Genomic DNA, 27,274 nt, shown 5'->3' on the forward strand with positions numbered 1-27,274 from the left:
TAAGCTGCAATCCTCAAATACAGGAATCAAAACAAACATTCATGTCAGCACTAGACAACCTTTAAAAACAGTGTTGGAAATGGCTTTCACATCACAAACAGTTTAATTTGACTTGGTTTCTCCTCTGAGGTCTTTTTGGCACCAGCGGCTTTCTTGGCTGAAATATCTGAGCCTGTGGTTCCCATGCAGCTCCTCTAGGGTTGCAGTTACGTTTTCTGTGAATTAAGTGTTATTCCTGAGAGAACGGTTATGTCACATTCATGACACTTTTTCCTCCTGATAAGTCAGTTTTGAGAACACTTAAACTTGGGCCATGACTGAGATAGTGCCTGTGGGAGCCTAATCAGAGTACGCCGGATGTTCAAGGCCAATCTGAGCAGGAGAATCCTAATCAGGATGGTCAAGGCCAATCTAAGCAAGGACACAGAGATTGTACTGTACACACTGGGCAGGAGTACCTTACTATAACCCAAATACTGATGTCACTATTTGGCAGGAAGCCTTTGTGTCTAAGTTAGTATAAATGTGTTACTAACCAGCCAGTGGGTGGCTGCTTGGTATGGTTCCTGTTTGCTACTGTATTAGCAAGGGCTGCTTGGCGCAGCCACTGTGTGAAGCTACTTTGAAGAACTGTTTTGTCTGATGGTTCCTTGTTAGCAATAGCTACATGGCCTGCAAAAGAGACTCTCCTGCCCTAACCGGTTTTGCTCAGGGGATAGAGAACAGCCTGCAGACTGAAGGGTCCCAGTCAAGGGCATGTACCTTGGTTGCAGGCACATCCCCAGTAGGGGTTGTGCAGGAGGCAGCTGATCAATGTTTCTCTCTCATGATGTTTCTAACTATCCCTCTCCCTTCCTCTACGTAAACAAAATGAAAATATTTTTTTTAAAAAGACTCTCCTATATGCCTCTGTCTTCTCATGTCCTCTTTGTCTACTACCCGGCGTTCACGTGGGTACAGCCCCTGGCAGAGGACTGTGCACCCCACAGTGCCTTATAAAACTTACACCAAACACCCATAAAATCCAGCCGACCTTCCTATGTTCTAGTCAACGGGTTAATCAACATATTAACTCTGAGAGGAAGCCACAGAATCAGTAATTAAAGAATCGCCTGCACAGAACAATGACCACTTTGTGCTGATTAGTATATTTAGTTCTTTGCAGCCCCAACTGTGTGTGCGCTTCCCGGCGCCCTATAACAGCCCTGCGTTGAACTGATGCGCTCCCATGGAGACTGCGGCCTTGCTTCCTGGGAACACGGACCTTCCAAGAGCACACGAGGCGGTTCGGTGGGGACCCGAAGGCACAGGAGGCACCTGAGCCAGGTCTGGGCAGAAGGGCCGCGTCCAGGGCCTCAGGGTAGGCAAGACCTGCGGGCTGAGCTGGGGCCTCAGCAGCGCTGGCCATGGGGCAGGCCAGCCCAGAGCTGTGGCAGCAGGGACACTGCGCTCAGCTGGGAAGGAGGCCTGGGGGAGGGGTTGGGGTGGAGCAGCGCGGGGAGGGGCGGCGCAGAGCCCAGCTCCCAGGCCAAGCCACCCTGGGCGGTCGGGCACAGGGTCAGGGACATGGGGAGACCAGCAGCGCCACCGGCCAGGCCGCGCCTGAGTCACTCAGGATGCACAAGGCTCAGGAGCCCAGCTGCGCCGCCCGGGGCCACAGCAGAATGGGTCACAGGGACTCCGCCTCCCCTGCAGCATTTCCTTGCCTTCTGTCCCCAGCTCCGGAGAACTGGCAAGCAGCAGCCAAGGACCCTGGGAGTTAGCTCCTGCTCTAAAACCAAAGGATGGGACTCAACTCTCTAATTCGATTCTTTGCACAGAAGTATGACTGGTCTGAATGACTTGGTCTGAATTCTTTGCATTATAAGCAGCTTTACCATGAGATGAACTATCAGTAAAAACAGTGACTGCTCTAGGAATAGGTTTCTGCCTATTTCAACTAAGTTCCACTGAATATTCTTTGATTTTCATTTGCTAATTTAAATCAGTCTAAAATAAGACTTATTTCCTAACTTCCTTTCTCACTGGGGACAGTAAATGAAACTAATAGGATTTCTGCTATCAGTCTTTGAGTATCTACACTAATAAAAGAGAAACATGGTAATTGGCATACGACTGCTACCCTTTTCATTGGCTAATCATCGAGATATGCAAATTAACTGTCAGCCAAGATGGCGGCAGGCAGCCAGGCAGCTTGAAACTAACATGCAGCTTGCTTGCCTCAGTGAGGGAGGATCATTGGAGGAAACCAACTTTCCCGCCTGCGGCTGCAGGCCTCGGAGCAGGCAGTTTAAGAAACATTGTAACAAATACCGCTGGACTTCAACCAGCAGATTCGCAACATTGTAAGCAAAGGCCAGAACCTACTTTCAGCTGCAGAGGCCTAAGAGCTGGAGCCAAGCCTCAAGGTAAAGCTGGCCCAGAATAAAAAAAAAAAGAAAAGAAGGAGGGGTTGGGAATTTCAGTCACTCCCAGCCTGAAAACAGCCCTCAGCCCCTCACCCAGACTGGCCAGGCATCCCAGTGGTGACCCCCACCCTGATCCAGGACACCCTTCAGGGCAAACCAGCCAGCCCCACCCATGCACCAGGCCTCTACCCTATATAGTAAAAGGGTAATATGCCTCCCGGCACCGGGATCAGCATGACAGGGGGCAGCGCCCAAACCCCCGATCGCTCTGCGGCTCTGTGTGTGACAGGGGGCGGGGCCCCAAATCCCTGAGCAGCCCTGCTCTGTGCCTGATAGGGGGGAGCTCCCCAATCCCTCCCCCACGGGTCCTGCTCTGTGTGTGATGGGGTAGAGCCATAACCTCCCCATCGGCCCTGCCCTCAGTGTGAGAGTGGTGGTGCCCCAACCCCCTGATTGGCCCTGCTCTGTGTGTGACGGGGTCAGCGCCCCAACCCCCTGATTGGCCCTGCTCTGTGCGTGACAGGGGGTGGCGCCGCAACCTCCCCATCTACCCAGCCTTGAGTGTGACAGGGGACGGTGCCCCGACACCCCAATTGGCCCTACCCTGAGCATGACTGAGGGTGGCATCACAACCTCCCAATCTGCCCTGCTCTGTGCATGATGGGGCAGTGCCCCAACTCCCCAATCAGCCCTGCTCTGATCCCGACCAGGGGCTGCACCTAGGGATTGGGCCTGCCCTCTGCCACCCGGGAGCAGGCCTAACCCAGCAGGTAGTTATCTCCCCAAGGGTCCCAGACTGCCAGAGGGCACAGGCAAGGCTGAGGGATCCCCCTCCCAACCGAGTGCACAAATTTTTGTGCACTGGGCCTCTAGTATTGACATAAGCTTTGTTTAGGGAGGCAAAATGGAAATTGTTTACTTTTCTTTTTGAGGCCTAATACATTTATTTTTAATTGCAGTTTTCTAGATATTTGAAGGGAATCTCCTCCTGTTTTTTCTTCCAGAGTAATTTCTAGGCCACAATTTGGGAGTTTCTTTTAAAAGTTTATTTATTTCTTTTAAATAGAGCTACAAACTTAGTTCCTTTTAAGAAATACCTCTAAAAGAGAGGTATGCTGGCCAATACTGCAATGCATACAGATTAAGTAAAAGTAAGTCTCTTTTTTTATGGTGTCTTATTAATGGTGAGATTTAATATTTGAATAACTTTTTGTTTACCTTGTAAATAGTAGCAGAAGAGACTTAAAAATGTCTCCTTTTTCTTAAGCTTAAAATTTACTTTTAAACAGCATTCTTTTGGCTGGTGCTCATTTACATAGGTACACTCTGGACTCTGTTAGAACCAATTGCTAATAAAATATCTGCTTCTCATATAACTGAGTTTATATGAGAACTTGATTATATTGTAAAAAGCTAATTTGTTAAGTGACTAAAGTATGCACCCTTATTGAGAAAGCAAAGTAAGTAAACTTATACATTTGACCTATGAACTACAGATGTTGCACTGCCCCCTGGCCTATCTAAAGATCAGGCTGTCAGGGCTCCCATCTTAAAATTCTGCTGCTGAATAGTCCCATGTTTCTTAAGAAGTATTCAGCAACTTTTTCCTGCCCTCCCTTAGAGGTTGAAACTTTTATAACATTTAAAATATGTGTATGTAAAGAGAACACAGTTATTAATTTTTATTTGATGAAGCTGCAAGTGATTTCAAGTATATTAGTTTGGCGTAAATTGGTTTAAAGATATTTCTTTTCCTAAAATATTTCTTTTAAGAAGAGAGTAAACCCTTGAATTATTCCAGGGCACTTGAAAACTTTCAAAGCTATCTCTTGGTTAAAATCTTGAAATTTAACATGGAAAGACTATCACAAATATGTGTAACCCAAAGATTACATTATACATTTGTTGCAATTATTCTAAAATAGATAAATAAAATTTAAACTGGTTTTTATATTAAAAATTAATTTCAGACCATAGAATTAATCCTCTTTTTTAATCAGTCCAATAAAATATTATGTATTAGTTTGAAATTTTACCACACATAGTACACATAAGGACTACAATATCTTTTTTACTACTAATTTTTTCCAGAGAAATCACAAGAATTATTTTTCTTGATAATGAATTTCTAAACTTTATGCATTTTATAATTACAAGCATATAATTTCTGCCAATTGAATTTGAACTTTTAACTCTTGGGAGCCTTAAATTTTAGTTGGTAAGTTAAATACTTAGCATTTCTTAGATTAGTAATACCGTCACATTTTTAAGGATATATTTCCAATAAAATTAACAAAGACTTATTTAATTAATAGATTCATTTTGTGCTTTATTTTTTTCATTTTGGCACACTCAAAATAATATTTCAGTATTTTGTTATTTCAAAACATTTAGAGATTTAATAAGTTTCATTCCTTAATGTAACCAACTCCAAATTTTTAAGTTACCAAAAATTTAAAAAATATGTTTAGAGATATGAGGTTGCCAAAGAAGTAGGGGAAGAAGGGATGAAGGCCTGTAGCCATTTGAATTTTAAAACCACCACATTTTTCATTCAGAGATAAAATATAAGGTTGCTCTACCTGGTTCTCCACTTTTACAGGGAGAAGATCCACTGGACCTTTCCACCAACAGAGATTGCAGTCAGCCCTCTCCTCAGTGACTACACCCTCACCATCAATATATTTATTTATAATTATTACTGGAAAGCTTTGCCACAAAGCCTTCATTTTAGTTATATCTATCTATTTAACTTTTAACAATTTTGAGCTTCCAAAGCCAGTTATCACCATCTAAGGCGCTTTACTTTGGCAAATTTTGCAGCAGAAAAAACTTACTGGCTTTCATTGGCTTTAACGTGATCCTTGGAATATGGTCCATTATTATTTAAGAACTGCCCCTTATTATGGAAACACTAATCTTATTGCCTAAACACAGCCTGTATATTTTCCTTGTGTCATTTCACCATCTTATTAAGAAAAACAGTCTTGTGTTTGTACTATAACATCTGTGAGGAAATGGGGGTCAGTCCAAGAGGTCACCCAAAATCGGGTGGTGTGCGACTTCTCTTAAGCTAGTGTTTTTCTCTTCACGGGTACAGAAATCCCAGAGATATCCCTTAAGTTGTGAGGAATGTCTCATCTATCCAAATTTCAAATGACGGTCTGGGAAATAAAAGGAGACTTTTAATAACACTCTCGAGAGTGGGCATACATGTTACAGGATCACCAAGAGACTAGTAATTAATGGGTTGGGAGGTGTTTTAGATGTTTAGTAATGGCCTGTCCATCTACTGTTTCTTTTCTTATTAAATTAAATTGAAGTCATGCTTAATAGACTAACAATAAACAACCAAGACAGATTGATAATAATCAACAGACAAGTGACCATAATATAGAGACAAGGCTTAATGAATCAGAGTAGTTTTCATAGATATTATCCTATTCTGCTCTTCATGGCATTGGCTGTCCTCTAAAGTTATTTTAGCTAAAATCTGCCTGTCCCAAGGTGTCATATGGTAATTTTCAGACAAAGCATTAAAGAGTCCTTTTGTAAAATGACTGTTAACCCCGTTTTCTCTAGCTGCTGTGTCTTTCCACACTAGAGTGGAGGACCCAGGGCTTAGGTATTACAGACTTTTGATCCCCAATACGAATTAGGCATAATGCAGTGCGAACAAGAGCACACATAGTTCCAGATGGCAATGTTACTTTTTTTCCCTTGAGCCTGATTTCAGAGAGAACCTTTTGATATTTTAATTTCTTTATCCTTGAGCATACAAGTAAATGTTTACAATTATTTATTTATTTATTTATTTATTTTGCTTTATAATCAAACTTTCCCTCATTATAGCCTGGCAGAAATGAAAGATTTTCCGCCCACTTTTTGTTTCACAATTTCCAAAGCTGGCATGGGCTTTGTGCACAGAGAATTTTCCCCACCTTTTCAGTGCACTTCTCAGCTTTCTGGTGAAATGTCTTCATTTTTCACTCTGGTGAAATTTCTTCTCCAGATGCCCCCCATTGGGCGCCAGAATGCTGCAACCTTTTGCAGCAAGGATTCAGGATCAGGAAAAGGAGCTGAACACAAATGAATACACTAGACAACAAATATAAGTTTAGAAGACATAGGGGGGCCAGGGAGAGACCTTTCTCTCTAGCAGAGAAGCTCTCTGAACCCCAGCACCCATCAGCTTTTATTCACTTGGATTTAGGTTTCTCATATATGCCCTTTAGCAAAGCAAACAGGGTTATCAGGTTAGGAGATTACCTTCAGCCATTTTGCCAACAGCAGGGTAATATAATGCTGATTTTTCAGCCCTGCTGAATATCAAAGTTCATTGGCCCTCTAAGGGAGATACATGTACATATACATATACATATACATATACATATACATATACATATACATACATATATAATATACGTATTTCTGTATATTTGTGTATATATACCTTCACACACACACACACACACACACACACACACACACACACACACACATATATATATATATATGTACTAGAGGCCCAGTGCACAAAAATTTGTTCACTGGTGCGGGGGTGTCCCTCAGCCCCACTTGTGCCCTCTCACAGTCTGGTACCCCTTGGGAGTTGCAAATTATAAGAGTTCATTCTTTGTTACAGCAGTTGAGTTTTCCATTGTATAGATGTTCCACAGTTTTTAATCCGTGCATCTGCTAATGGGCACTTAGACTGTTTCCAAATCTTAGCTATTGTAAATTGGGCGGGTATGAACATACAGTTGCATATATCTGTCCTGATTAATGTTACTCATTTCTTGAGATATATATGCCTAAAAGAGAGAGTACTGAATCAAATGGGAGCTCCATTTTTAATTTTTTGAGAAACTCTATATGGTTTTCCACAATGGTTGCAGCAGTCTGCATTCCCACCAGCAGTGCACAAGGGTTGCTTTTTCTCTGCATCCTCTCCAGCACTTGTGGTTTTTTTATTTTTTTTATAACAGCTATTCTGACAGGTGTGGATTGGTACTTCTCTCATTTTGATTTGCATCTCTTGGACTGTTAGTGCCTTTGAGCATTTTTTCCTATGTCTCTGGGCCTTATGTAAGTCCCCTTTCAAAAATTGTCCATTTAAGTCTATTGCCCGTGTTTTGATTGGATTGTTTATCTTCCTACTGTTAATTTGTGTGTGTTCCCTGTAAACATTGGAATTCAACACTTATCAGAGATACCATTGGCAAATGTGTTCTACTATGCAGTGGGCTTTCTTGTTGTTTTGTTCAGGATTTAGTTTGCCATGCAGAAGGTTTTTATTTTGATATAGACCATTTGTTTATTTTCCCCTTTGTGTGCGTTGCCTTCGGAGCTGTGTCAGTAAAGATATGCTAAGACATATGTGTAATATTTTGCTGCCTATGCAATCTTCTAAGATTTTTTTATATAGATTCCCAACTAACGTTCAAGTCCTTTCTCCACTTTGAGTTTATTTTTGTGTAAGGTGTATGTTGGTGGTCTAGTTTCATTTTCTTCCTTGTTTCTGTCTGATTTTCATCATTTATTGAAGAGACTGTCTTGACTCCATTGTATGCTCTTGCCTCCTTTGTAAATTAATAATAGAGCATAATGACTTGGGTCCACTTCTGGGTTCTCTGTTCTATTTCAGTGGTGTATATGTCTTTTCTAGTGGCAGTAGCAGGCAGTTTTGAGAATGGTGGCTTTATAATATAGCTTAATATCTGGTATTGTGAGCCTTCCATATTTTTTTCTTGTTCCCTGGATGGCTGAGGCTATTTTTACTCCATAGGAATTCTTGGAGAGTTTGTTCTTTGTGAATTATTCTGTTGATATATTAATGGAGATTACATTGAATCTATAAATTGCTTTGGGTAGTAAGGACATCTTAATGATGTTAATTCTACCAACCCATCAACAAGGTATATTAGTCCATTGTTGATATCTTTATCTCCTTTTCAATGTTCTGTCATTTTCCAAGTACAGTTCTTTTACTTCCTTCATTGAGTTTTTTCCTTAATTCTTTTACTGCAATGGTAAGTGGGATACTTTTCTTAGTTTCTCTTTTTATGAGTTCATTCTTGGTGTATCAAAAGACATATTTTTGAGTGTTAATTTTGTATACTGATACATGACCAAATTCACTAATTATGTGCTTTTCCGGTTGGGATGACTTTTATTTCTTCATGTCTGAACACTATGGGAGCACTTCCTGTACTATGTCAAACAGGAATGGTCAAAATTGGCATCACTGTCTTGTTCCTGTTCTTTTAGAGGAAATGGTTTTAGTTTTTGCCCATTCAGTATGATGTTGGCTGTGGGTTTCTCATACCTTTATCATGTTGAGGTATACTCCATCTATTACCAAGTTGCTGAGAGTTTTTATCACAATTGGGTGTTGGGTTTTTTCCAGTTCTTTTCCTGTGTCTATCGATATGATCACGAGATTTTTGTCTCTCAGTTTGTTTATGAGTTGTATCACGTTTATTGATTTGTGAATATAATACCAGCCTTGCATCCCTGGTGTATATCCCACTTGATAATGGCATTTGGTCCTTTTAATATAATGCTGGATGCTATTTGCTAATACTTGGTTAAGGACTTTCGTATCTGTCATCATCAGCTATATCGGCCTGTAATTCTCTTTCTTTGTAGTGTTTTTACTTTGTTTGGGAATTAGAATAATGCTGGCCTCATACAAAGAGTTTGGAAGTATTCTTTCCTCTGATTTTCTGAAATAATTTGAGGAGTATAGATTGTAGTTTTCTGAATGTTAGGTAGAACTACCCTGTGAAGGTGTCCAGGCCGGAGCTTTTGTTGGTTGCAAGCGTTTTGATTACTGCTTCCATTTCATTAGTTGTTATGAGCCTATTCAGGTTTCTTAATTCTTACTGAATCACATTTGGTAGATTGCATTTTTTACTGACTTCATCTATTTCATCCACATTGTCCAGCATTTTGGCATATAGCTATTTATAGTATTTTGTTACAATCCTTTGAATTTCTGTGGTGCCAGTGCTTACTCCTCCACTCTTGTTTCTGATTTTACTTATTGGAATCATATGTGTTTGTTTCTTAATGAGTCTGGCTAATGGTTTATCAATTTTGTTTATCCGTTCATGGAACCAGCTTTTGGTTTCATTGAATTTTTTGTCTCTCTTATTTTTTCTGCTGTAATCTTTATTTTTTCCTTCCTTCTACTTACTCTGGGCTCTGGTTGTTGGTCTCTTTCAAATTCTTCAGTTGTAGGGATAAATAGTTTATTGCTTAATTTGGTATTTTTCTGAGATATGTCTATAGTGCTATGAACTTCCCTCTCAAAACTGCTTTTGCTGTTTCCCTGAGATTCTGTGTTGTTATTTGTTCATTTTCCTATTTTTCCAAATAATCTATGATATTTTCTTGATCTCATTGTAACAAGTTCATTGTTTATTAGCCTTCTATTTAGTCTCTAAGTGTTTAAATGTTTTTGGGTGTTTTTACTCTATTTGATTTCTCATTTCACTCCACTGTGATCCAAGAAGATGCTTGATATGATTTAAAACTTCTTGAACTTGTAGGGACTTGTTATGTGTCCTACCATGTGGTCTATCTTTGGGAATGATCCATGTGCACTTGAGAAGAATGTATATTCTGCTCTGTTGGGGTGAAATGTCCTAAAATGTAAATTAAATCCATCTGATGCAGTGTGTTCTTTAGAGTCTCTGTATCATTATTTTGTCACATGGAAGACCTATCCAGTGAAGTCAGAGGAGTGATAAAAGTCTGCTACTATGACTGTCGTGTTTTCAGGCTCTCTTTTAAAGTCCCCTAGAAGTCTCTTTGTTTTTTGTTTGTTGGTTTGTTTGTTTGATATATATATCTACCTACCTGACTGACACCAGTCTGAACCCTCTTAGCCAATAGTTAAGAAATAAAGGAAGCCAAGATTATTCCACCCTATAGATGCCTTTTGGGATATTGATTTTCAGCTCTTTATTTAGAAGCCAAAGTGTCAGAGAGAAACTTTGGGCAACCCCTACCCGCTCCTGCCCAAAAATTCAGAGAGAGAGACCTTCTTCAGAAGATTGTTGCCTTTGCCTGATTGGAATGAAACATGGTAAACAAGAGGGCTTCAGCAGATGTCTATTGGCTAGTTTGCCCTCCTCCCCTGTGACACCATCAATCAGGAGTGTGGGAGGGGTTCCCAGACATTGTTGGTCCCAGGAGGCAGGGTTATAAATTCCAGCAGCTGCAGTTCAGCTCACCCAGCACACCTCCTGAGCCACAGCTGGACAGGGAAGAGACTGGGTCCAGGCTGGCTGGGCCCAGGACCTGGAGAAGAGGGGGAAAACAGAGGGGGATGACTCAGATGAACCTGGAGCTGTGCGAGCTCCATCTGTCATTGGGCAGCTGGCCTTCAGCTGAGTGTTCCTCTCCAAACAACCAACCTCTAACCCAGAAGTTACTCTCATGGGGAGGGCTGTACCCTCTTCGAGTCCAGTCTCTTGGAGGCCCGAATCTGGGTGAAGGGATGCCGCCCAGGGATGGAGGTTCCTGCCTTTCCCTCTGGGCTCCTGGATATTTACGCCAAAAGAATTTTCAAAAGGTGTGGTTCACAGAAATCGGGACACACACTGTGGCGAATGCACTCTGGCCACCCTGAATTCTCTCCGAGATCTTTCACATCGGCTAATCCTGCAGTGTAGTGGGAGTGCAGAGGCCATTGCATGTGCCTGTTAGGAAATCAGGAGCCTATTGTACAGTGGGTGTCATGGAAGCACAAGTCAGCCCCAAATGCCTTCCTGATTTGCCCTCCCTGCTTTGGACCCCTGTTTAATCTCCTTCGTCTTAGTGTCTTCACCTGAAAACAACTGACAGCATTAAAGTTCAAACTGTCATGGCATGAGTCAGACTACAACATCAAAAGGCTAAGTTTTCCTTAGTCTGTAAGGGCTGTATGATGCTTAGTTTGAGAATGCAGATTCCTTCATACTTAGGCTTACTGTAGGTGATTGTAGACAAAAGTATGTACCCCTTCCACCTCACCTCTATTTCATCCCCTCACAGGACAGGCTAGACTCAGCCTCTCTCAGCTGTGCAGGAGTGTGTGTATGCACACACACTCACACACACACACACACACACACACACACACAAACACACAGCAGCTCCTTCAAAAGCATCCAGCTTCCCTCTCTTCCACTACTGAAGGGTTTTTAAGTCATGATCGTGATCATTATTATGCAGTGCTGGTTGACTGACATTTTTCATGTTTCTAAAATGAAAATACATCTTCACCACCAGTCCAGGAGAGGAAATTGTAATAAAGAACCCTGTAAAAAATACAGGAAGATATTTTACAATGACTAGCATTATCATTTTTAGTGGACATGTGGACTGCTTTAAGATATTCATAAATATGATTTGCTGATTTCCCAGGAGAGTAGGGCCCAAAAACGGTTAGTCCCTGTTCCTTATGCAGGCTTACTGTCACCTAGGAACATGGTGAACATTGTGAGGCAATGGGTGAAGCAATGGAATAAATGAATGTTATATTCACATTTAACTTTACAAGAATAGGGTTGCATTATGCAATCAGTCGGGTGGCCTGCATTTTGCTTTTGATATAACGGACCATGTCTTTTTAGTGCATCAAACTCTGCAATGCTGACAAACAACCGGATCATCATGAACATAAGGGTGGACAAACTTCAAATAGATTCCCTTTGAATTTCACCTTCCCTGGATACATCCATTGCCCTCTCTGTCACTGTGCCCCAGTGTCTCTTGCATTCTCAAATTGGCCAAGCACTTTACTCTCTCAGAAATTGTGCAGTCTGTCCTCATGCCCTGAACAGGATCCTTCCAAGCCCCTGATGGCCCCTCCTTGTACAACCCTCAGGCAGGAGTCTCCTGCCTCTGTAACTTTCCATACCAGCCCCTTTGTTCTCTTGACAGAATTAGTTACAAAGAGCCATTTGTAGATAATGGTCTTGTTGGGTTTTGCTGTGTGTGTGTGTGTGTGTGTGTGTGTGTGTGTGTTTTCTATTGTCATCCTAAACTCTGTGAGGAGAGACTGTGTGTAGCTCTGAGCATGGGATAAGCAGCCACTCAGGAAAAAAATAGTTGCCAAATGCATCAAGGAGAGAGGGGGGAGGGCTATGCTGAATCTCTAGTTCCCAGGTGAAATAGTGGAGTTGTTTCTGTTTCTGCTTTTTATCTGCTCTGCTCTAGGTGACAAACCCAAATCCACTGAGGCTGAGTGCAGTGGCCTCATTTGTCCTCATTCCTCCATCTATGTAGTTGGAAGTCTTAAACTCTGCTAGTTCATAGGCATTGGGAACGTCTGGAGGAATGGAAGGGTAGGAACACACTAGAAGCCAGCCTTACCACCCTGCTGTTACGCTCCACCCCCCTGACCTCTCCACAGCCTATGGTGAAGAGATGCAGGATCACCTGCATGACAGGGACACAGTGTCCTCAGCCCACTCTCCCTCTCAGATAAGGTCTCACAGTTTGCAGAGTCTGAATATTCCCCAAGTCTGAGTGTGGAAGAGAAAGGCAGCACAATGTGTCTGAGGCTGCCTGTGACTACTTGAGCCAAGTTAAGCAGAGACAGCGTTGAACCACACAATGACTGTTTACTCCAAGGATGCGGTCAGTATGGGGCGAGGAGTCGCTCACCCTGGAAATTCAGCTCTCAGCCTCTTGGGGACAAGATAGCTACCTGTAGCTGCCAGCTGCAAGTGTGACATGCAAAGGGGAGGGGAGGGCCTGCTGTCTGGACCTTCAGGAGCTCAAAGGCTGACCACAAGGCTAATCTTCTATGACCTTAGCAACAGCTCAGCCCCTTCCTGGGATGAGATTGGAATGGTCAGCCTTCCTGAGGAAGACCCCAGGAGGGGGTCAGGGTGCGGGCACAGCTGCCAAATCAAAGCCTGTCCTGTGCCTGGTCTCTTCCCAAAATGCAGTTCTTTTCTGAGTAATGGGCCATGGAGGCAGCCTATGTTTTCAGTAGAGCCTGTTTCATCCTCCAGTGTCCCAGGGCCTCGTATTTATAGTTTGTAAGTAATGATTAAACAACTGCGGCTCTATTCTTATTACAAGCCCTTCCTCACTAAGAGAAGCTGATTTCCAAGGACGCCCAGGAGATGCCTCAGGCCAGCTTGGATGACAGGGCTGGGCCTCAGCTTTGCTCTTCCCCTCTCCCTCTCTCCTCACAAGCCTGACTTTTGTCTCCTAAAGAGACTATGGAAAAGCAGGCAGCAAAACCTGCCAGACTGAGCATGCCAGGCCCCCTGTGCGCCCTGGAGGCGCCACCTGAGAGGAGAGCCCTGGGTAAAGGTTCAGCTAAGGGGCAGCTCTGCCAGTGCCTGAGCACCAGGCTGTGGCTGGTGCCTCCCCACCTCTCCTCAGCTTTGTTGGCCTGCTCCTCCTCAGGAGCCTCCTGCCCACTCCTTCTGCTTTCAGGCCCAGGTGTGACTTTGCCAAAGGGATTTGTTGGTGAGAGGAGAACCCCTTCCTGAGGGGGGAGGAAGGCAGGGAGGCTGCCATCACCTGAAGGCTTAGGGGAGGTGAGCAGAGCAAAGGCTGGATTCCAGGCTTGTCAAAGAGCTCTGATGACCCAAACCCCAGGGGTAGACTGAGGAGGGCACCTGTGGAGAGAGACAATGTAATTGCATCTGGCCAGCTCTCCTCTGCCCCGGGGGTTACTAAAATGTCCCCATCCAGACAGTAGGGACAGTGGGCTAGCCCAGGGCAGGGCGCTCTTTTCTAGACAGAGGGCTGCGGTGGGGTGGGAGTGGGGCGCCAAGCCTGGCCAGGGAACAAGGTAGGTAAGTGGCAACCACAACCACAGAGGGAAAGGGGTCCCCAGAAACACAGACAGGGTGTTGAGTGGGAGGTTAGCTGGGGTTCGTGGCCTCCTGTTTCTCCCTCCACATCGGGACCGCCCCCACCCTCATGCCTGGAAGCACAGGGTTTCCCTGACAGCCACCCACCCTCTGCCACCCCTTGCAACCTGGTGGGTGTGGCACAGGCGCCCCTGTCCCCACCTTCTCTGGGCCTGTTAAGACATGACCCCCCTCCAGCTCCCTGATCTTGGGTTGCTCCTGATCTCGTGATCTCGCGAGATTTCGCCCCCAAAGGAACCAGGGCGCAGCCCCAGGAAGCTTGCCAGGCAGCGCCGCCACTGCTTCCTTCCCTCCAGCCTCCCAACTTAGCTGGAGACCACGCTGTGAGGAGCGTGGCCTGTTGAAAAGGTAATCGCACACCCTGGGTTCTTGCTGTCTCCAGGGGTGAACTTTCTGTTGCGGGGGTGAACTGCTCTAGTCACTGGCAACCCGCAGCCCCTCCCGCTCCGGCTTTTTCTATCTGAAAATGAGTTCCCACCTGGTTGTCCTGAAGGCCTGAGGTCCAAACCTGGCTCGCTGGCGTGAGGCCTTCCGCTTGCTGCGCCAGAGTGGGAGCTCGCTGAGGGGACTTACACGCAACAATTCATGGAACTCTGGCGTCGGCCTTTATTGTGTGACCTCAGCTGGCCGAGTTTGCAGTTGACCAAGGGGGCCCCCACAGGCCCCGGCGCCAACTCCCCCGGGATCTGGGTCCTCAAGTCTGTGGGCTCTCAGGCCAGCCCAGCCCTGCTCAGGGCGTGGGGACAGAGAGGGCGCACAAAAGTGGCTGCTGGACGGTGGGAAGTGTCCGGGAGGGAGAGGTCGCTTTCCGCAGAGCACCAGGGCCGTCACTCATCATTGTCCTCTGGTTCAGCTGGTGAGAAAGCGCTGGTCAGGCTGGGACATAAGAGGTGATTCCCACTGAGAGCGGCAGAGCCCTCTCCTGGTGTGAGTGTGCGGGTGCCTGAGTGTGCGTGAGTGTGTGTGAATTCTCACCTGATGATATGTTCCTGGGTTCCTTTTCATTCTTATTACTAATTAAGGTATTACATATGTGTTCTTATCCCCCACTGCTCCCACACCCCCACCCCCACCCCGCAAGCATGTCCTCACGCTCACCACCACCCTTGGTGTTTGAGTCCATTGGCTAGGCTTATAGGCATGCATACAAGCCCTTTGGTTGATCTCTCCCCCTTAACCCCACCCTCCCCTACCTTCCCTCTGAGGGTGATGGTCTGATCCATGCTTCTCTGTCTCTGGATCTGGTTTTGTTCATCGGTTTATGTTGTTCATTATAATCCACAGATGAGTGAGGTCATGTGATATTTCTCTTTCTCAGACTGACTGACTGGCTTTGCTTAGCATAATGCTCTGCAGCTCCATACATGCTGATGCAAATGGTCAGTGCCCCTTCCTTTTTTGCAGCAGTGTACTATGCCAGTGTGTAGATGTACCACGGCTTTTTAACCCACTCATCTGCTGACGAGCACTTAGGCTGTTTCCAAATCTTAGCTATTGTAAATTGTGCTGCAGTGAACATAGAGGTACATGTATCCTTTCAGATTGGTAATTCTAGGTTCCTGGGATATATTCCTAGAAGTGGGATCACTGGGTCAAATGGAAGTTCCATTTTTAGTTTCTAGAGGAAACTCCATACTGTTCTCCATAGTGGCTGCACCAGTCTGCATTCCCACCAGCAGTGAAGGTGGGTTCCTTTTTCTCGCCATCCTCACCAGCACTTGCCCTTTGTTGATGATAGCCATTCTGACAGCTGTGAGGTGGTACCTCATTGTCCTTTTGATTTGCGTCTCAGATGATTAGTGACTCTGAGCATTTTTTCATGTGTCTCTTGGCCTTCCTTTTGTCCTCTTTGTAAAAAATATCTATTTAGGTCCGTTGCCCATTTTTGTGATTGGTTTGTTTATCTTCCTTTTGTTAAGTTGTATGAGTTCCCTGTAAATGTTGTAGATGAAACCCTTATCAGAGAGAACATTGGCAAATATGTTCTCCCATGTAGTGGGCTTTGTTGTTGTCTTGTTGATGGTTTCTTTTGCTATGAAGAAGCTTTTGATTTTGATGTCATCCCATTTGTTTATTTTAAGTTTATTTTCCATTGCCCCAGGAGCTGTGTCTGTGAAGAGATTGCTTCCGTATATATCTGAGACTCTGCTGCCTATGGATACCTCTATTATTTTTATGGTTTCCAGCTTTATGTTCAAGTTATTTATCCATTTTGAGCTTATATTTATGCATGGTTTCAGTTGGTGGCCTAGTTTCATTTTTGCATTTGTCTGACCAAATATCCCAGCACCATTTATTGAAGACACTGTCTTATCTCCATTGTATGTTTTTGCCTCCTTTGTCAAGTATTTATTGAGCTTGGTGGTTTGAATTGATTTCTGGGTTCTCTATTCAATTCCAATGGCCTATATGTCTATTCTTGTGCCAGTGTCAGGCAGTTTTGAGCACAGTAGCTTTGTAATACAGCTTGATATCTGGTATTGAGATCCCTCCTACGTTGTTCTCCTTTCTCAAGATTGCTGCCACTATTCGTGGTCTTTTTTTAATTCCAGATGGATTTTTGGAGGGTTGGTTCTAGGTCCGCGAAATATGCTGTTGGTATTTTAATGCGGAGTGCATTGAATCTATAGATTGCTTTGGATAGTATAGCCACTTTAATGATGTCATTTCTACCAATCCATGAACAAGGTATGTTCTTCCATCTGTTTATGTCTTCCTCTACCTCTTTTTTCAACATCTTCTAGTTTTCTGAGTGGAGGTCTTTTACCTCCTTAGCTAAGTTTATTCCTAGCTTTCTTAATTTTTTTGGTGGGATGGTAAATGTGATACTTTTTTCAATCTCCTTTTCTGTAGGTGTATTAAAATGCCACTATTGGTGTATAAAAAATGCCATATATTTCTTGGCGTTAATTTTGTACTCTGCTACATCGCCGAGTTCATTTATTAAGTTTACTAAACTTTTGAAGGAGTGTTTGGGTTTTTCTATGAACAGTATCATGTCAATTGCAAATAATGACAATTTACTTCTACTTTTCCAATTTGGGAACCATTTATTTACTTTTCTTGTGTGATCACTGTGACTAGGACTTCCAGTACTGTGTTGAACAGGAGTGGTGAAAGTGGGTGTCCCTTTCTTGTTCCTGTTCAAGAGGGAAATGGTTTTAGTTTTTGCCCATTGAGTATGATGTTGGCTGTAGGTTTGCCATATAAGGCTTTTATTATGTGGAAGGATGATCCTTCTATTCCTACTTTGCTGACTGTTTTTATCAGAAAAGGCTGTTGCAGTTGGTCAAATGCTTTTTCTGCACCAGTTGATATGATTGTGTGGTTTTTCTCTCTTAATTTGTTTATGTGATGTTTCATGTTCATTGATTTGCAGATATTGTACATACTTGCATACCTGGAATAAATCTCACTTGGTCATGGTGTATGATCTTTCTAATGTAATGCTCTATCCGGTTTGCTAGAATTTAGGTGAGGATTGAAGCATCAATGTTCATCTGGAATATTGGACTGTAAGTCACTTTCTTTGTGTTGTCTTTTTCTGGTTTTGGGATTATGGTAATGCTGGCTTCATGAAAAGATCTTGGAAGTATGCTGTCCTCTTGAATTTTTTGAAATAGTGTTAGAAAGATTGGTTTTAGTTCTTCTTTGAATGTTTCGAAAAACTCCCCTGTGAAGCCATCTGGTCCAGTGCCAGCCACTCATGTGCTTGCTGCTCTCTGCTGGGTGTCAGCAGCTTCCTAGCTTGTCACACACAGCACCTGGCCCTTCATTCACTTTTTATTGCTATTCCTTTCTTTTTCTTCTACCTTCCACTCTTCTAACTTGGGCCCATCAACGAGGGAGCTCATTTTCCCATTTTTAAGTACATTTCTTATTGATTTCAGAGAGGAAGGGAGAGGGAGAGATGGATAAAACATCAATAATGAGACAAAATCATTGGTTGGCTTTCTCCTGCACATCCACCTGGGGATCCAGTTGTGAACTCCGGCCCCTGCTCCAACTGAGAATTGAATTATATCCTCTTGGTTCATAGGCCTACTGAGCCACACTGGCCATCACACTCTGCTTCTTCTAGTGGGAAGAGAAAATGCTAAAGTCTCTGTAACAGTCGGTGAGCTCCCCACCCCCCCAAAAAAGAGGATAAGAGAACAAGGCTCAGAAAAGGTATATCTCTTACTGCAAACGCTCTCTTTCTCATCCTCTCTCTCTCCTATTACGTCTCCCTCTCCCTGTCCCTCTGTCTGACATGCACCTTGTTTTCCCATCCCCACCTTCACAGGAAATAGTGTCCATAATGGGAATCAGAACCTTTGGAATTTGGGGAAAAGTATACAAATGGGCAGGTTCTGAGGGAGGAAGGACATAGGCAAAACATCCTGTGGTCTGGGTGTTAATTCCTCTGCACAAAGAGATCGTGCCCATTACCTTGTGTGGAGATTCACCTGTGGGGCCAACTTATGTAAAGCTCCTGTCAGCATGTCCTCCTCTGGAATTGCCCACTGGTATTAGCATTGATGGTATTTATTAACCACCAGATGCAAGATAAGGAAGAAAATAAAAGTCAGTGCACCCTGGCCAGTGTGTCTGGGCATTGTCCTGTGCACCAGAAAGTTCACCGATTTGATTTCTGGCCAGGGCACATGTCCAGGTTGCAGGTTCAGACCCAGGCATCCAATATTGTTACTCTCTCACAGGAATGCATGCTTCTGTGTCTGTCTCTCTCCATTCACCTCTCTCTAAAGAATTAATTTTAAAAACCCACCATATTAAAACACAACAAAAGAAAACTCATTGCTGCATGTTGCCTCTAAAACCAAGTTTCCTGCACTTGACGCTTTATTTGTTCTCGAGACCACAATGAGAAACCTAGCACAATTCTATATTGGAATCTGGACTTTTCAACCAAAATATTCAGAAAAGCATAGTATTAAGGCAATGAGGCTTAGAAAGCTTAGATAGAGACTACATCTGTGAAGATGGGCACAGAAGGGGCCTGGATAGGAGGTGACTGCTGGTGCACAGAGATCATGTACATGAAGGCCCTATGGGCAGGGTCTCTATGCCATCAGAAAGCAAACGGGGAGAGCAAGGCACACACAGTATTCCTTACTACTAGAATGTACCCCAGAGTCCAACAATCTGCCCAGCAGTCAGGCAGGCTGGATACAGGGCAGCTGGAGCACACGAATGTCAAAGGGAAGACTCTCAATAAAGAAGAGCCAAAGCCTGGCCTGCTTGTCTCAGTGGATGAGTTTCGACCTGTGAACCAGGAGGTCAGGGTTCAATTCCCAGGTCGTGACATGCCGATTTTGTGGGCTTTTAGACCAGTAGATGTCTTGTAGGAGGCAGCCAATCAATGATTCTCTCTCACCATTGATGGTTCTAACTCTTTCTCCCTTTCCCTTCCTCTGTGAAATCAATAAAAAAATATATATCTAAAAGTATGTACATAGCTTAGGGTTTTGATACCCTGAATATCCGTTTAGAAATACAAGAAGGAGCCTTTTGTCATGGTCAGGATTTCTTTTTTTTTTTTAGCAGTCTTTTTTTTTTTAATATATTTCATCGACTTTTTACAGAGAGGGAGGGAGAGAGATAGAGAGTCAGAAACATCGATGAGAGAGGAACATCGATCAGCTGCTTCCTGCACATTTCCCACTAGGGATATGCCCGCAACCAACGCACATGCCCTTGACCGGAATCAAACTCGGGACCCCTCAGTCCTCAGGCCGACGCTCTATGCACTGAGCCAAACCGGTTTCGGCGTCATAGTCAGGATTTTTATGCTGTTCCTTCTTCCCCTTTAATCTTCCTTTCTAGTCCACTTCCCCATGGGATTGTATATAAAGTGATCTATTTCATGCTGGGACGTTTTGTATTGTTTGTCTTGTTGTATTTCTCTGTACCATAATACGTTATCAATACAAACCTACAGTGGAAAAATTAGGCTGAGTAAATTGGGCATCCAAATGGCTTTATTAAGTATTTCACCAATCCAGGAGCATACCAGCTGGCAATGAAAAATGGGCTCACTGAGCCATACCATCCATGGTTTGTTCCACCACACAACGCGCAATCTGACAGGCTAGATTTTAAAATCCTTAAAAAGTTGAGGTCCCAGCTTCCAAAATTTTCAACTAATTTCACATACACTATTTCAATAAAAAGAATGTTAAAAAAACACACATTATTGGGGTAATATTTAAAATTGAAGTTGGAAGGCTTGTTGATAACTATACACTCAACAGTCCAAGAGGTGAGTTTTTAAAAACCTTTCCCATTCATGATGTTTGTTTATATTCACTAATAAAAATACTGAGGATTCAAGATAACTCAGAGTTTGAGTGATCATACCCTTTGTGGTGCATTAAATGTCAAATAGTTGCAGAGAAAGTGCATGAATAGTTCACCAATAAAATACATATCACAATCTAGGGGCGCTTTTGTTTACTCCATCCAGAAGCATAGTCCGGAAAGCTAACTGGTTCCATTTAAGTGGTAATCTCTATTTCAATCTTAGTATAACCACTTCAGAAAGTGCTGATGTCATTTAAATAAGCAAAAGGATGCCTGCATTTATACTTCTTCAAACTTTTATATCATTCCGTATTCAATTTTTCTCTATTTCTACTATTCCTTTCAAGGTTGAGGACATACAAAATGTCACAGGAAGGAGGTCAAGAATTGTTTTGCAGCCTTGGTGGAGGTTCCCCAATCCTTTTTCCATTTAGGTTGTCCAAAGAAAATATGTAAATTGTTTACCCTTCCTAACTGGAAACAGGGCAGTATGCCATGAAGAAGTAACACACTGCTTCATTTATTTCTTTTATCATTATTGTTCAGATTATTACAGTTGTTCCACTTTTCCCCCCATAGCTCCCCTCTACCCAGTTCCCACCCCACCTTCTGCCCTTACCCTGACACTGTCCTCATCCATAGGTGTACGATTTTTGTCCAGTCTCCTCCCATGCCCCCCACACCCCCCCACATCCCTTTCCCTTGCAAAAATTTTCAGTCCACCCCCTCTCTATGCCCAATTCTATTATATTCACCAGTTTACTCTGATCAGAATTTTTATTCACTTGATTTTTAGATTCACTTGTTGATATGTATCTGTTGTTCATAATTTTTATCTTTACCTTTCCTTCTTCTTCCTCTTCTTAAAGAATACCTTTCAGCATTAATTATAAAAAAATATGGAACGCTCCATGAATTTTGATGTCATCCTTGCGCAGGGGCCATCCTAATCTTCTCTGTATTGTTCCAATTTTAGTATATGTTCTGCCGAAGCAAGCACAGTTCTCTTTCTTTTTAAATAACTATATGTATCATTTGGAAACATTAAGATCTCAGTATGTTTTTAAAAGAATGAATGAATGCACTCTTTCATGAGCCGATAGTCTTCTTATTTTAAGTTTATAATAGTCTTTTTTTTTCTTTATTTTATTTTATTTATATTTTATTTTATTGCTCACAGTCTTACAAAGGGTATTGCAAATGTGTCCCTTTTTTCCCCCCGACCTTGACAATCCCCTGGCCTTCCCTACCCCCCAGTGTCTTATGTCCATTGGTTATGCTTATATGCAGCATACAAGTCCTTTGGTTGATCTCTTACCCCCCTCCCTCCTGCACCCCACTCCTTCCCGGCCTTCCTGCTACAGTTTGACAATCTGTTTGAGGCTGCTCTGCCTCTGTATCTATTATTGTTCAAAAGTTTATAATGGTCTCTATTATCCATGAATGAGTGGTATTTTTCCTTCACTGACTGGCTTATTTCACTTAGCATAATGCTCTCCAGTTCCATCCATGCCTTTGCAAATGGTAAGAGTTCCTTCTTTTTTACAGCAGCATGGTATTCCATCATGTAGATGTACCACAGTTCTCTAATCCATTCATTTACTGATGGGCACTTAGGCTGTTTCCAGATCTTAGCTATGGTGAATTGTGCTGCTATGAACATATGGGTGCATATATCCTTTCTGATAGGTGTTTCTGGTTTCTTGGGATATATTCCAAGAAGAGGGATCACAGGGTCAAATGGGAGTTCCATTTTTAGTTTTTTGAGGAAGTTCCATACTGTCTTCCATAGTGGCTGCACCAGTCTGCATTCCCACCAGCAGTGCACAAGTGTTCATTTTTCTCCACATCCTCTCCAGCACTTGTCGTTTGTGGATTTGTTGATGATAGCCATTTTGACAGGTGTGAGATGGGACCTCATTGTTGTTTTGATTTCCATCTCTCAGATGATTAGTAACTTTGAGTATGTTTTCATATGTCTCTTGGCTTTCTGAATGTCCTCTTTTGAAAGGTGTCTATTTAGGTCCTTTGCCCATTTTTTGATTGGATTTCTTATGTTCCTTTTGTTAAGTCGTATGAGTTCCCTATAAATTTGGAGATTAGGCCCTTATCAGATATGACATTGGCAAATATGTTTTCCCACACAGTGGGTTTTCTTGTTGTTTTGTTGATGGTTTTTTGCTGTGCAGAAGCTTTTTATTTTGATGTAGTCCCATGTGTTTATTTTCTCTTTAGTTTCCAATACCCTAGGAGCTGTATCAGAGAAGAAATTGCTTCGGCATATGTCTGAGATTTTGTTGACTTTAGATTCTTCCAGTATTTTTATGGTTTCCTGTCTTACATTTAAGTCCTTTATCCATTTTGAGTTTATTTTTGTGTATGGTGTAAATTGTTGGTCTAGTTTCATTTTCTTGCATGTATCTGTCCCATTTTCCCAACACCATTTATCTTGACTCCATTGTATGTTCTTGCCTCCTTTGCCACATATTAATTGAGCATATTGGTTCCGGCCGATTTCTGGGCTCTCTATTCCATTCCATTGATCTATATGTCTGTTCTTGTGGGAATACCAGGCAGGTTTGAGAACAGTGGCTTTGTAATACAGCTTGATATCTGGTAGTGAGATCCCACCTACTTTGTTCTTTCTCAGGATCGCTACAGCTATTCGGGGACCTTTTTATTCCAGATGAATTTTTGGAGAGTTCGTTCTAGGTCTGTGAAATATGCCGTTGGTATTTAATGGGAAGTGCGTTGAATTTATAGATTACTTTGGGTAGTGTGGACATTTTAATGATTTTGATTCTACCAGTCCAAGAACATGGTCTGTTCTTCCATCTGTTTATGTCTTCCTCTATCTCATTTTTCAACACACTGTAGTTTTCTGAGTAGAGGTCTTTTACCTCCTTAGTTAAGTTTATTACAAGGTAGCTTAATTTTTTTGGTGCGATGGTAAATGGGATTATTTTTTTAGTCTCTCTTTCTGTAAGTTCACCATTGGTGTATAGAAATGCCATCCATTTCTTGACCTTAATTTTGTATCCTGCTACATTGCCGAATTCATTTATTAAGTCTAATAGTTTTTTGATGGAGTCTTTAGAGTGTTTTATCTCTAATATCATGTCATCTGCAAATAAGGAGAGTTTTACTTCTTCTTTTCCAATTTGGGTGTCTTTTATTTCTTCTTCTTGTCTAATTTCAATGGCTAATACTTCCAGTACTATATCGAACAGAAGTGGTGAGAGTGGGCATCCCTGTCTTGTTCCTGTTCTTAGGGGAAATGGTGTTAGTTTTTGTCCATTGAGTATGATGTTGGCTGTGGGTTTGTCATATATGGCTTTTATTATGTTGAGGTATGATCCTTCTACTCCCACCTTGCTGAGAGTTTTTATCAAAAATGGGTATTGGATTATGGCTAATGTTTTTTCTGCATCAATTGATATGACTATGTGGTTTTTTCTTTCAATTTGTTTATATGATTTATCACATTTATTGATTTTCGGATATTGTACCATCCTTGCATCCCTGGGAAAAATCCAGCTTGGTCATGGTGTATGATCTTTCTGATATACTGCTGGATCCGATTTGCTAAGATTTTGTTGAGGATTTTGGCATCTTTGTTCATGAGGAATATTGGCCTGTAATTCTCTTTCATTGTGTTGTCTTTACCTGGTTTTGGTATTTGGGTGATGCTGGCTTTATAGAATGATCTTGGAAGTGTTCCTTCCTCTTGGATTTTTTTTAGTAGTCTGAGCAGGATAGGTTTAGTTCTTCCTTGAATGTTTGGTAAAACTCCCCTGTGAAGCCGTCTGGCCCGGGCTTTAGTTTGTTGGTAGTTTTTTGATGACTGCTTCAATTTCTTGCATAGTTATTGGCCTTTTGAGATGTTTTGATCCTTCCTGATTGAGTTTTGGAATGTTGTATTTTTCTAGGAATATGACCATTTCCTCCGGGTTGTCTAATTTGTTGGAGTTGAGTTGTCCATAGTATTTTTTAACAATCATTTATATTTCTGTGGGGTCTGTTGTTATTTCGCCTCTATCATTTCTGATTTTGTTTATTTGGGTCCTCTGTCTTTGCTTCTTGGTGAGCCTGGCTAGAGGTTCATCAATCTTGTTCATCCTTTCAAAGAACCAGCTCTTGGTTTCATTGATTTTATATATATATTTTTTGATCTCTATGTCATTTTTTTCTGATCTAATCTTTATTATCTCCTTCCTTCTGCTCACTCTGGGGTTTTCTTGTTGTTCTCTTTCTAGTTCTTTGAGTTGTAGAGTTAGATGATTTACTACCATTTTTTCTTGTATTTTGAGATAGACCTGTAGAGTTATAAACTTCCCTCTCAAGATTGCTTTCATTGTGTCCCATAGGTTTTGGATTGTTGTGTTTTCATTGTCATTAGTTTCCAGGATGTTTTTAATTTCTTCTTTGATCTCATTGGTAAACCAATCAATATTTAATAACATGCTATTCAGCTTCCAAGTGTTTAAGTATTTTGGGTTGTTTTTATTGTCGTTTATTTCTAATATTATGCCATCGTGATCTGAGAAGATGCTTGGTATGATTTCAATCTTCTCGAATTTGGGGAGACTTTGTTTGTGTCCTGATATGTGGTCTATTTTTGAATATATCCCATGAGCCCTTGAGAAGAATGTATATTCTTTGGCTTTGTGGTGCAGTGTTCTCAAGATATCAATTCAATCCATCGGGTCCAGTGAGTCATTTAATATTGCTGTTTCTTTGCTGATTTTTTTTCTAGAGGATTTAATCAGTGATGGAGGTGGTGTATTAAAGTCCCCTACTATGATTGTATTGTTGTCGATCTCTCCTTTGATATCTTCCAGGAGGTTTTTTTTTTGTGTGTGTGTGTGTGTGTTTTTGTTTTTTTTAATGTATCTGTGTGCTCCTGCATTGGGTTCATATATGTTTATCAGGGTTATATCTTCTTGTTTTATTGATCCCTTTAGTATTATGAAGTGGCCTTCCTTATCTCTTGTTATGGCCTCACTTTGAGGTCTATTTTGTCTGATATGAGTATAGCTACCCTAGCTTTTTTTTGTTTCCATTTACCTGAAAGATATATTTTCATCCCTTCACTTTCAGACTGTGTGAGTCCCTTCTTCTGAGGTGGGTCTCTCATAGACAGCAAATGTATGTGTCATGTTTGGTTTATCCATTCAGCCACTCGATGTCTTTTGGTTGGAGCATTTGGTCCATTTACGTTTAAATTTATTATTGAAAGATACTTGTTGTAGCCATTTCTTTTTCTGTGTGGCTGTTTTCTTTCTGAGCTTTTTATTTCTTCTTTTTGCACCAGTTCCTTTCGCATTTCTTGCATACTGGCTTGGTGGTGATAAACTCCCTTAGCCTTTTTTTGTCTGTGAAGCTTCTTATTTCCCCTTCAACTTTGAATGATAGCCTTGCTGGATAGAGTATTCTTGAATTCAGTCCTTTACATTGCATCACTTGCAAATATCGTCCTTTTTTTTTTTTTTTTTGCCTGATGTTTCTCTTGAGTAATCATTTGATAATCTAATGGGAGATCCCTTGAATGTAACTTTCAGTCTCTCTCTTGCAGCCTTTAAGATATTCTCTTTGTCCTGAACTTTTGCCATGGTAATTATGATGTGTCTTGATGTGTTTCTTTTCGGGTTCACCTTGTTTGGGACTCTCCGTGCTTGAGTGTTTTTTTTCTTCCCCACCTCAGGGAAGTTTTCTGATATTATTTCTTCCAGTAGGTTTTCTAACCCTTGTTCCTCTTGCTATAGTCCTGGCACCCCTATTATTCGTATGTTGTTTCATTTCATGTTGTCCAATAGTTCCCTTAGGCTCTCCTTCTCTCTTTTAATTTTTTTTCTCCAGTTGCTGTTCAGTTTGGGTGTGTTTTGTTTCCCTGTCTTCTAATTTGCTAATTCGGTCCTCCATTTCTCCTAGTCTACTGTTGAAACTTTCAATGGTGTTTTTTTATTGCAACTTCATAAAGGGACCTTCTAGTCTTGCTTCTTCCCCAAACCCACCATTTGATTTCACCCATTCTTAAATAACAGAAGACCTACTTTTTAAAAATTAAATATCATCCATTTCTTAGTATCATTTTCAGTCTCTTTTGGTGCACTGGGATTTTCAGTCATTTTTTTTTCATTCACTTTTTCTATGCTTTAATAAATCTTTTGCACAGGTAAGTACATTTAGTTGGAGCTATAAGACAACATCAAAACAGACAAAAAAGAGGCATTCTGGATCTTATCAAAATAACTATATTGAGGAAATTCTTGACTAAATCTTACCTTCAGAAATACTTCCACCCCTTCTCCCACTTAAAACAATTTGTAACCTTCCACTTACAGTAAAATAATTTATAGTATAGTTAACCTTGAACATCGTTTTATATTCTTTAAAAGCATTACTTCAAAACCCAGAAAATTCTCCGAAAAATTCTACAAGTAAATAGCAAATGTTATTGTACCTGAGCTTATGAATTTAAAATTTTCAGTCACAGTGGCTGCAGAATTTTTTCAATGTTGGTTTTATAATATGTAGGCAGCATAATGTATCTGTGTGTTTTGTTGTTGCTAATCCAAGTAGAGGACCTTTTTCTATTGTTTTTTTTTCAACAGAAAGCATGGAAGGGGAGGTAGGAGTGAGGAGAGAGAGAGAGAGAGAGAGAGAGAGAGG

The sequence above is a fragment of the Myotis nattereri genome (assembly GCF_964212035.1).
Source record: "Myotis nattereri genome assembly, chromosome: Y".
NCBI classification, from domain to species: Eukaryota; Metazoa; Chordata; class Mammalia; order Chiroptera; family Vespertilionidae; genus Myotis; species Myotis nattereri.